At 33.3% G+C, this 10993-nt stretch overlaps 1 long non-coding RNA gene across 1 annotated transcript; it reads left to right on the top strand.

The window, feature by feature from the left end:
- The first annotated feature begins 6726 nt into the window (after nucleotides 1–6726).
- LOC114317355 (uncharacterized) lies at nucleotides 6727–10557 on the top strand. Its single transcript, XR_014332688.1, has 4 exons — nucleotides 6727–7743; nucleotides 8943–9020; nucleotides 9217–9351; nucleotides 10391–10557. It is a non-coding gene; the product is annotated as an uncharacterized LOC114317355 (long non-coding RNA).
- The last annotated feature ends 436 nt before the right edge of the window (nucleotides 10558–10993 follow it).

Here is a 10993-nt window from a genome sequence, read left to right as displayed (position 1 = left end):
GCATCACATTCGTCAAACGTAGGTAATTCCATTAAGCTTTACATATCAACATTCATAGTTTAAGGTCTACAACATTCATAGTTTAAGGTCTACAACATTCAAAACCCAAATACATCCACCAAAAAAAAAAAAAAATACAAAATACCAAAAAAATAACTAAAAGGTTACATTCACTTCAGTAGTGCTATTAGCATGGTAAAACCAATCAAGACTATGGCTGTGAACATAAACAGTTTCATAGCTTCTTGGTTTGCTTTGGCTGTGAACATAAACAGTTTCATAGCTTCTTGGTTTGCTTCAACTCGTTCCAATTTATTTATAATTTGATTGAGTTTGTCAACATCATAATCATAGCCTCTCTCATCTTCATTCTGCATATGACTAGCTTTACTTTTCCTTTGGAAATCTGATGCATTCCCAGTCGAAGCCGGTCCCCACCCAAAGAACTCGCACATCCTATTTGGACACTTGAAATATAGCCTCCCTGGATTTTTCTCTGATTCTGATATGAACACTGCAGCTTTTTTTCCACAATTGCATCTCTGATTTTGCAAATATCCAGCATCAACGTTTGAACCCATTGACATTGACATGATCCTAGTAAGAGCATTTTCCACAATTACAATCAGTCCATTAAGACAACATTCGAACAAAGCTGTCAAATAAAGCACTAATCAATGATATAATAACTATTTGTCTAATAAACATTGTCATTTTCACGTTCATGTTAATCCTACTCATATACATAGTTCATGTTCATGTTCACTCCTACATCATATACATAGTTCATGTTCATGTTCATCCTAGTCATATACATAGTTCATGTTCATTCTTAGATCATATACATAGTTCATTCTTAGATCATATACATGGTTTTGTTTTATCCGAAGCTAGTCACGGCCTCTATTATAGGCTTAGGCATTTGTGTTAAAATGTTAATTTTTATTTTCTTGGACCCTAATGGAGACAAAAACCATGTTTATAGTACTTCTGACTTGCTTCCTCATCGTTTAGTTATGTGGAGTTAGAGGTGGTGGGAATGCTGCAGCTCAAGCATCGCTTTCTTTTATATTGGCATTCGAGTCAGAGAGGGAAAGGAATGCAGCCATCATGCTAGATTTGAGTCTAAGTGGCAGAATTCTAAGTCTAAGTGGTAGAATTCTAAGTGGCAGAATTCTAAGTCTAAGTGGGAAAGGTTTGCTTGAGTCTAAGTGGCAGAATTCGAGTCAGAGAGGGAAAGGTTTGCATTTGAGTCTAAGTGGCAGAATTCTAAGTCTAAGTGGCAGAATTCTAAGTGGCAGAATTCTAAGTCTAAGTGGCAGAATTCTAAGTGGCAGAATTCTGTTTCTTTTTTTTTCCCATAACATATAAGTCTAAGTGGCAGAATTCTGTTTCTAGGCATATTTTATCAACTCTTTTCCATTTGTATCCGTTGCAAATTCCAATTTGAGTAGAAAATTCTCTTTATTCCTCCGTTCATACGTATTTCATACATTCCATATAGGGAGTTGGGCAAAATTTCATGTGATTCAGTAAACAGAATAAAAATTCCATCTCTATATAATTCAATGAAGAATGAACCAATAATGGAATTTTAGATAAATGACAGATCATCTATATAATTCACCGAAATAGCCTCCCCGGAAATCATGTAATTATTTATAAAATGACAGATCATGCTTGCCGGACCACATGACAGAGCACCTCCAGAAACATGACAAATCTATGCCAATAAATTACGCTCAATATGACTATGGTTAACCCATTTCTTGTGATTGTGCAGCATAGACATAGCAAACATGTGGAGGTGCCTATCATAATGATATGTGTCAATGTATGTTGTCAAGTGTCAATTAGCTAATACCACAAGATGGCAAGCCTATAAGTCAAAAGTGATTATAATAGCACAGTGGTTGCCAATCTGAATAAACCAGCCCCTCTGTCTCTCTCTCTTTTCAATGGTTGCCAAACAGTCTTCAACTTAAGCTTGGCATATAAACAAACATGTAATAGGCAATCTGAATAACTATCTTGGATGACTTTGGAAAGTAGAAAAGGAAATCCACATGGAAATCTAAGAATTCAGTTGGCACTATATTCATGTTTCAACATCAAGTAAGAATCTGAGTTCTATTATTAGAAATTAAGAAGCTGACTATAATTACAGAACTTACAATAGCACTATGATCATTAAAAGTCAAAATTTGAGCAAAAATTCAACCACAACAATCAACATCAATTTCATCCAATATATCAACGATGTGAATTGTTGAAGTGAGCCATATGATGAGCCCATTGGATAGAACTGGTTCGGTCCAATTAACTCTCCAAATGGAGAGAAGTCATTTCCTTGTTAAAATGCAGCTCATCAATTACAGTAATGATATGTGTCCTGGAATGTAATAAAAGCATCTATTCGCAACAAATCCAGAAATCATATATTGGCAACAAATCCAGAAATCATATGATAGGCAACAAATCCATAAATCAGTAATAAAAGACGAAGGGAGAAGGGAGAAAAATGATCCTGAAGACGAACGTACCTCGTCGCTGTCGTTTCGCCGTCGTCGCCGTCGTTTCCCCTTGCCTCACCGCTGCCTCTCATCTCCTCGTCGTGTTGCCTCTACTCTCAATTCGTCTGAGTTTTGAAGCAACACCCCTAGGGTTCTAAACAGTTCTGAAGCAACGTAAAAACATTTTGAAAAAAAAAAAAAAAAAAAAACTAATACAAAACGACGTCGTTTTGTATGTATGGCAGGAATGTATTGCAGGAATGTATGGCAGAAGATCCGGACTCATTTTACGGACATCTCTTTCAACTATTACACAAGTAAAAAAGTCATAGATATATACCCAAAAATATAATTATGTTAGACTTTATATATTTTTTAACTTACAAATTGACTTAGGGTTATTTTGGGAAGATGGTAAAAAGTAGTTTTTTGGCTTTTAATCAAGTTTTTGGCTTTTTTAGACAAATGATTTGGGAAGTTGGTAAAAAGTGACTTTTGACTTTTTTGATTAATGTTTGTTTATGATGTCAAATCATAATAAAATGACCAAACTACCCCCATTTATGTAAAATATTTACGACTTCACCTATGTAACACATTTTGACCCATGAGGGTAAAATTGTAATTTCACCGTTGGCTAAAAACCAAATTCCCAAATGAAAAAAAAGACAAAAAAACCAACTTTTGACTTTTGTTACAAACAAAAAAAAGTGACTTTTAGTCAACTCCCCAAAATAGCCCTTAATAAGCCCACTAGCTTTGGCAACATCATCCAGCAGATCCGGATTCATTGGCCCAAGACACAATCCTAAACTTGATTGAGTCAGTAAATTCCTCCTAGTTAGGTTGTCCTTCGTTAAAAATATAATTATTTATAGTACCCCCATATTGACCATGAAATGGAAAAAGAATCACCTACAAAGCTTGGAGCCGCCCAAAACAATCCCCACAAGTTAATCACTTTGGACAAACATTCTCAAGTTGATAAGAAAAATGTTTGGTAATTCGAATTTTTGTGATTCGAATGATTTCGAATATATCCAAACGATATCGTTTTATACCCAAAATAATGTCGTTTTGAGATAGTTGAGCTATCTATGAAAATTCGGATTATCAAGTATTATTATACCTTCAATTATTGGTGAAGTTCAATCAGCCTTTGTTTGTTGGTGAGAAAAACTATTAAGGATGGTGTCCTAATAAGATAGTGAATTACTAGAGGGCTAATTTGAAAGAGGATATACTGCTAAAGTTAGATTTGAAAAAGGGTCATGATTATCTTAATCGGAACTTTGTTTTACATGATTATCTTAATTGGAATTTTTATTTTTATTTATTTATTTTTTAAGCTAAGCAATTGTGTCTTCTTAGAGGAATAGTGTGGTCAAAATAGGATGAGTTTGACACAACTTTTTGATGATACAGTTATTTTTTGCAAAACAAATTGATTTAAAGTATAAATTTAAGAGAACCCTGAGATTTTTTTGAAGTTATGTAAGGATTGAAAATCAACTTCTATGAAAGTGTTGTTTGTGGGGTGAATGTTGAGGAGAATCTGGGGAAGGACTTGTGCTTCCCTTTACTTGCAAATATCTACGTCTTCCTTTGATATATCTTGGCTCATCTCTTGGGGCTAACCAAGAAGGCAATGTGTAATTTATCCATTTACGCCATGTGACTATTAATATATTATTATTTTGTTGGGTAAATTGTACAGAAGTTGGTTTTCAGAGTAAATTAAAAAAATTACAAATGTTGGGGGCTAAAGTGGAAGAAAAATTAATTTTAAAGGCCAAACTGGAGAAGTTAGAAAACTTAAGGGAATAAAATGTAATTGAGTTTTGTTAACAAGTGCCAATTAAGGTTGCATTAAATGAAGCCAACCCCCTTTACTAGTATGAAAATTGGAAAATCTAATTAATGTTTGATTAGAAAAAATTTAATTCTTTTGTAACAAGACCAAAACATCCTCTCTTTTTTTAGTCAATTTTTTTTTAATATAATTTTTTAGTTATGTTTTTGACTATAAAATTTTAAAAATTAGAAAAATTGAGTCAATTTTTTTCATTAAAAGCGAAAATAAATCAAATTCTATATAAAAAAAATCTTGCAAAAATTAAATCATTTTTTTCTTTTTTTGAACCTTTTTCAAAAATTTCAAAAAATTAATAGACTATTCAAAAATAAAAAATAAATAAAAATTGAATAAATTTATTTTAAAAAAAAAACCTGGTAAAGAAAAAATAAACTCTTTCTTTTGCAAATCTGACCAAATTAAACGCTTATATTCAAAGAAGAAAATGTACATTTTTAAAACATGATTTTTGAAAACCAAGTATTATTATTTAAAAAAATATTTTTTTATGTTGTTCATTGAAAAACGTTATGGTAGATAAGTTAGTGTATACAAGTTTAATTTAAATGTAAAATATTATTTTTTTTTTCAACCAAACATAAAAAAGACCTGAAAAGTAAATAAAAAATTTGACTCAAAAGAGAGGATATTTTGGACATATTACAAAAAAAAATTAAATCAAACACTGATTACTTTTTCTAAATTCTATGCTAGTGGTTGTTAGATTTATTTAATGCAATCTTAACTAGTGCCAAAGGGCACTTGTTAACAAAACCTAATATAATTAATTTACCCTTCAATGCACTATAAGAAATTACATTTTTGGCGATCAAATTTGGCTATTAAAATTAATTTAGTCGCCAAAAGTCAACCCTTTGGCGACTAAAATTTGAATTGGTCGGCAATGTTTCATATTTTAGCTACTAAATTTTTTTAGTAGCCGTATATTACTTATTGGCGACTAAAACATAATTAGTAGCTAAAAAATGACCCAATCAGCGACTAAAAAACAGTTAGTCGCTAAAAATAGCCCAATAGGTGACTAAAATACAATTAGTAGCTAAAAAGTTACTCAATAGGCGACTAAAAATGACTTAGTAGCTAAACAATGACCCAATCAGCGACTAAAAAACAGTTAGTCGCTAAAAATAGCCCAATAGGCGACCAAAAATGACTCAGTCGCTAAAAAATTACCCTATAGGCGACTAGAAAAATTTTGGTCTCTAAATGTATAATCCTTAGCTACTAAAAATAATTTAGTCTGTATTAATTTACTTTTACTGACTAAATTTTAGTCGGCGATTATAATTAAAAAATTTAAAAATTGGACTTCAGATTTCGAAGGGAAATTTAATTGGCTACTAAAGTCGCTAGTCGGAAAAACGTCATTATTTATTATTGGTGACTACAAAAAGTAGTCGGGAAAGAAATCTATATATAAAAAATACACTTCCACAGGCTCAGCTGTCTTTCACTCTGTGACTCTCTCTCTCTTTTTCTCACTCTCTCACGCCTCTGCCCTCCTCCAGCTCTCTCTCTCGCCTTTGTCTCCATCGTCATTGGGTACGGGAGCATCATCGCCATCGCACAGGAGCACCACCGTCAATTGATGGGTTTGCTCAACTAGGTATTGTTTGTGTTATACCTATACCTATACTTCAAATTTTTTAAGAAGATTCGAAGTCGTTGATGGGTCTGCTCAACTCCGGAGATCAACGACCCTACGATGAAATCATGGCGGATTTCAACTCCAATTTCCCTCGCCCCCCTCCAATTTGTTTTGGGTTATAGCAAGGGGATTAAGATTACTAGTACCTTGGGATTAGTATATGGGGTGTTTGTTTTGAGAGATAGCCTTGGGACTATTAATACCTTGGGACTAACTAATACCTTGGTATTACTAATACCTTGTTTGTTTTGAGAGATAGGGAGGGTATTACTAATACCTTGGTATTACTAATACCCTTGGGGAGGGGATTCATAGTGAGAAGGTAGAGATGGTATTAGAAAAATAGTGAGGGGATTAGAAATTTTTTTATTTTTTTTATTTTTTATATATTGGAAATTTTTTTTAAATATAATTTTTAATTTTTTATATTTTTTTATTTGTTTTATTATTTTATATAAAAATAATTTAACAATTCCTCACTACTAATCCCCTCACAATCAATCCCCTCACTACTAATCCCCTCACTATCAATCCCCTCACTAACAATCCCCTCATTATTAATCCCCTCACTATCAATCCCCTCCATTCTATCTCTGAAAACAAACGACTCTCACTAACAATCCCCTCACTATTAATCCCCTCATTATTAATCCCCTCCATTCCATCTCTGGAAACAAACGGGGCCTTAGGGGCAACTCTCTCTCTCTCTCTCTCTCTATATATATATATATAATTATTTTATTTATCAATTGTAATGGAGATTTTCATACTTGATTAAGATAATAAATTTAGCTGATTGGAGTTTAGATGTAAGACTTTGGACAGTTAGGGCTTTGTTTATTGGCCATATGAGGTGTTGGGTTCTGAGATTGAACTTGGAATTTTTGTTAGGTTTTGTATGCAAACACGAATATGCACACTGTTTGGTTTTTGAAAATTGAATTATGCGATTTTGGGAATTTCTAGTATGGGTGCTTGTTAACACTGAAAGGGGGCTAATTTTGCTCTTTATGCTAGTCATAACTTTCGTGTCAATTGAAATTCTAATTCAACTCAACTTTATTTTGGGGTTTCACTAATCTTTGCTTTCTTTTTTCACTTTATTCATGTTCTTTTTCTTCTTCTAAATTTTTTTTTTAAAAATTTATTTTTGGTTAGGGTTTCACTTAAACATTGCTAGATGTCTACCTACTAATCTGACTGCTTTTTGCTTGCTCTTTTCTTGCTTTGTGTTTAACACTGTGTGAGTGAAAGAGGAGACAAATGAATTAGGGAAAAAATGCTGAGTATGCTATCTATTTGTAATTTTAAATGAAAAGATTGCCATTCCTCATATCTTTATTTGTTGGACCCTTTGCAGCTCTGTTATTTCGCATTTATCATTTCACTATCTAATTGAGATGGCATATCATCATAAATTATTTTTTGGCATAAGTAAATTCGATCATCTGGTTGGATGCAAGCCTTATTCTCCCTCCCTTTCTCCCTGAATTTTATATTAAATTTTGCAACCTCATAGATACCTAATGTGAATGATGAATTTTTTGGGTTGTGGTATTGCTTGGTGATTGCTAATAAGCTACATATTGTTACAGAACAAGAAGATGCTTAAACCTATTCAACGTTTGGTTACTCTTGCTATTCTAAATCAGACTTATTCTTCTGAGCAGTCTTCTTCAAATCCGTTTATACCTTTCCTTATAAATGTAAGTATACTTGCCATGCTTGATATTTAGTTGCTACAACAAGCTACTCTAGATTCTCTTAGGGACTGCTGCTAAGTACCTAATAGTGCGTTACGGTTGAAACGCATTGAATACTATCATTATGAAGAGATGGGAACTCTTATTGTTATGGTAAGCGTGGAATTACAGAAACATATTATTGGCAAATTTAGTTTCTGTTGTTTGGATAAAAATTGAAATTTGAATGCGCCTCGTAATTGTAGCCTACCTTTGCACGATTATAATTTATATCAACAGTAACAAAACAATACATTTGAATTGAACCTCATATCTCTAATGCTAATGACTCTTTGGGGACCTATTTCCCTTTTGAAGTAACACTCACAAATTGAACTATACCTATTTCCTATATTTGTGAGTCTTGGACCTATTTCTTTGTGTTACTGTATGGTTTCCATATTGTCTTTTTTGGTTTGTTGAGGAAAACTTGATTGAAGCTTTTGCTAATCTTGTGAATCACTAAAACTGCTTGGATTCTTTGGATTGAGGCACAAATGAAAATTTTATATTGTGTACTTCAAAATATGTAAAGTGTGTATTTTGTTTCCATAGCCACATACTTCAGAATAGGATAGAGAATTCTTGAAATCACTTTAGGAGAATGCTATGATGTGATCGTATGCACCTTACGCGAAAAACATAACTTCATTTTGTATAACTTTTTTTCTTCACTATAAATACAACTTTTTTGCCTCTCAGAAAATATATAACTTCTCTCACAAAAAGTATACTTTAGTTATACATAACTTTTAGGTGCTCTTTATAACTTCAAAATTCATAACTTTCATCACAAAAATCGTAATTTTCGTCTCACAAAATATACAACTTCTCTCTCAAAAAGTATAACTTTTCCTATAACCTCTCCCATATCTTTATGATTCTTGGGGCTCTTTTTTGAGTTTTCAAATAACCAGTTTGTGGATTCAGATGCTATGGCCCTTTGAATCAAATAAAATAGCTGTGCTTTGGTTTAGATTTTCGTTGATCTGGGATAATTTCTGTGTTTTTAAGATATGGAATTTCAGACTTAAAGGTTTTGTTTACCCTCTTCTACTTTCATCTATTGAAAGCACTTAATAAGTTTTCAAATTAATTGTTTTTCTCTTCAATTCAGTTAATTCAAGTAATGTGTGAAACAATCTTTAGATCATATTATGTAGGACCATTCAATTTTGAAACGGGAGACAAAGGGAAGCCTTCCCAAACTACATTACTGGATGTCAAATAGCTGGTCCAAGGTTATAAATTTGTTTGAATGTCAAATAGCATTTATATTACCCATATTTCTTAACTAAGCTCCTAAATTGATGATCTTTGTTTGCCAAGTTTCCAACATCATATATTTGGACTCTCTAGCTGGTGATGGATTTTCTTACTCGAGAAATAAATCCGATTACATTAACTACATTTATAGACTAACCATTTGCTGTGCAGGTCTAAGCCAACCCTGCTGTAGAAGATTAGACAAATCTCTAGCAATGGTAGCTCGTCCAGACACCTTCACCTCACTTGATTCATTGTGGTCATCTTCTTCAGGCATAGAGTCTTCCCAACATCGAGTCATTACTGGTAATGCTGCAAAGCCCTGTTCAACCATCTATTGTGAACCAGTGCCAGTTCATTGCTAAAATTCATTATTTATAGAAGCACTGTTAAGAGAAAACTATAAATATCTTAACTATCAGGAAGAAGGACAAAAATACACACACAGTTAAATAACGAACTCTATAAATTGCAACCATTTATGATATTCTCCATAGATATCAGAAATTTGAAGGACTAAATGCAATTGAAATTTTAAAGATGAAATAAAGAAAATGTTAATAGTTTAAGGGATAGAAGTGAAATTAATCCGTTGAATAATTCATTACTTTTAGGCTAATATTTTGATTAATTTGAATTGAATTTTGGTTTCAGAAGGAAGATTTAGGGACGATTTCACTTGGGATTTTGTATTCATCTTTTACGGTTTTTTCTTTGGTTGCTGCATTGGTGGTTCGATTTCTAGGGTTGAAAAATGCTCTTATTCTTGGGACTACTGAGTATTGGTTGTTCATAGCAGTGAATTTGATACCAACATGGTAATTAGTTTCTCATCATAGATAAATTTCCTTACTTTTGTTCAGGACAAACATGATAATTAGTTCCTGTCAATTTTTAACCGCGTTAGATGTCAAAAGTTAAACACATATATTATTCCTATTTGTTAAATTTTATGTTGCATCTGGATGGAGAAATAGGTGGATAATGGGAAGCTTATATTAATTTACTATTTCTTTATCGTAAGAAGATTTACAATTTTTTGTTGTCAAAATTATTAATATTTGTGGTGATTTATGCCAGTTTGTGGTGATTTAGAGTTGAAAATGTCATTAATTTAGTCGACAAAAAGGGGTTTGGGGGGTGAAAATGCGAAACAGCCCCCGAACCACTGTTGAAAATGTCATAGAATCGATGTTTGTCTACCATTTCATGTTTGGGTGTCTTTCATTAGTTAATAGTTATTACTCTCCTTGTCTTTTCATGTTTGAAATTAATACAGTTGCTATATGTCGTCCAAAAGTGCCTTTATAGGCACCAAACTAATGACATTTTTTTTAATTTGCAGATGGTTTTGGACATACAAATGTGGATATGATTTTTTTTGACAAGTACGGAAGGGCAAACAAATGTGGATATGGTTTTGGACATACAAATGTGGATATGATGGTTTTGGACATACAAACTAATGATTTGTATTATATAAAGAAATGAAATGAATGGTTTTGGTTAGTCCTGTATTATGTATGAAATGAAATTATTAACATTGGATTAGACTTGGTTCGTAGACACCCCATTTTTGACCGACCTTAAGACTTAGACGTCACCAATTGGGCGCTCGGTGATGTTGCATATTATGCTCGTTCTGAGGTTTCAGAGTCCCGGCTGCGAGCCTTGCCTCCGGACTTCGGGGCTCTTTTGTGCTTTGCCTCGGTTTGCGAACCAGGTCTTGTTTTCTTTGTTTTCTCTTCCTGAAGGGAGGGAGAGGTCTCGTAGACCATCTCTCAGTGGCCGTAGGCTACGTTTCGTGGTCGTAGGCCATTTTTCCCGTTTGGAGCCCAGTTTTCGATTTTCGGAGCCGCCGGCCGTGTGCCTCGGTTCGGGACCGCTTAACTACCTCCGTTTGCTCCGGTTTTTGGCACACACCTTATTTCCTCCCTTTAGAGGGACA

The sequence above is a fragment of the Camellia sinensis genome, chromosome 6 (genome assembly GCF_055761805.1).
Source record: "Camellia sinensis isolate YWXY chromosome 6, ASM5576180v1, whole genome shotgun sequence".
Taxonomy (NCBI): Eukaryota; Viridiplantae; Streptophyta; class Magnoliopsida; order Ericales; family Theaceae; genus Camellia; species Camellia sinensis.
The sequence above is the reverse complement of the archived record's forward strand: the minus strand, read 5'-3'. Positions and strand labels throughout refer to the sequence as shown.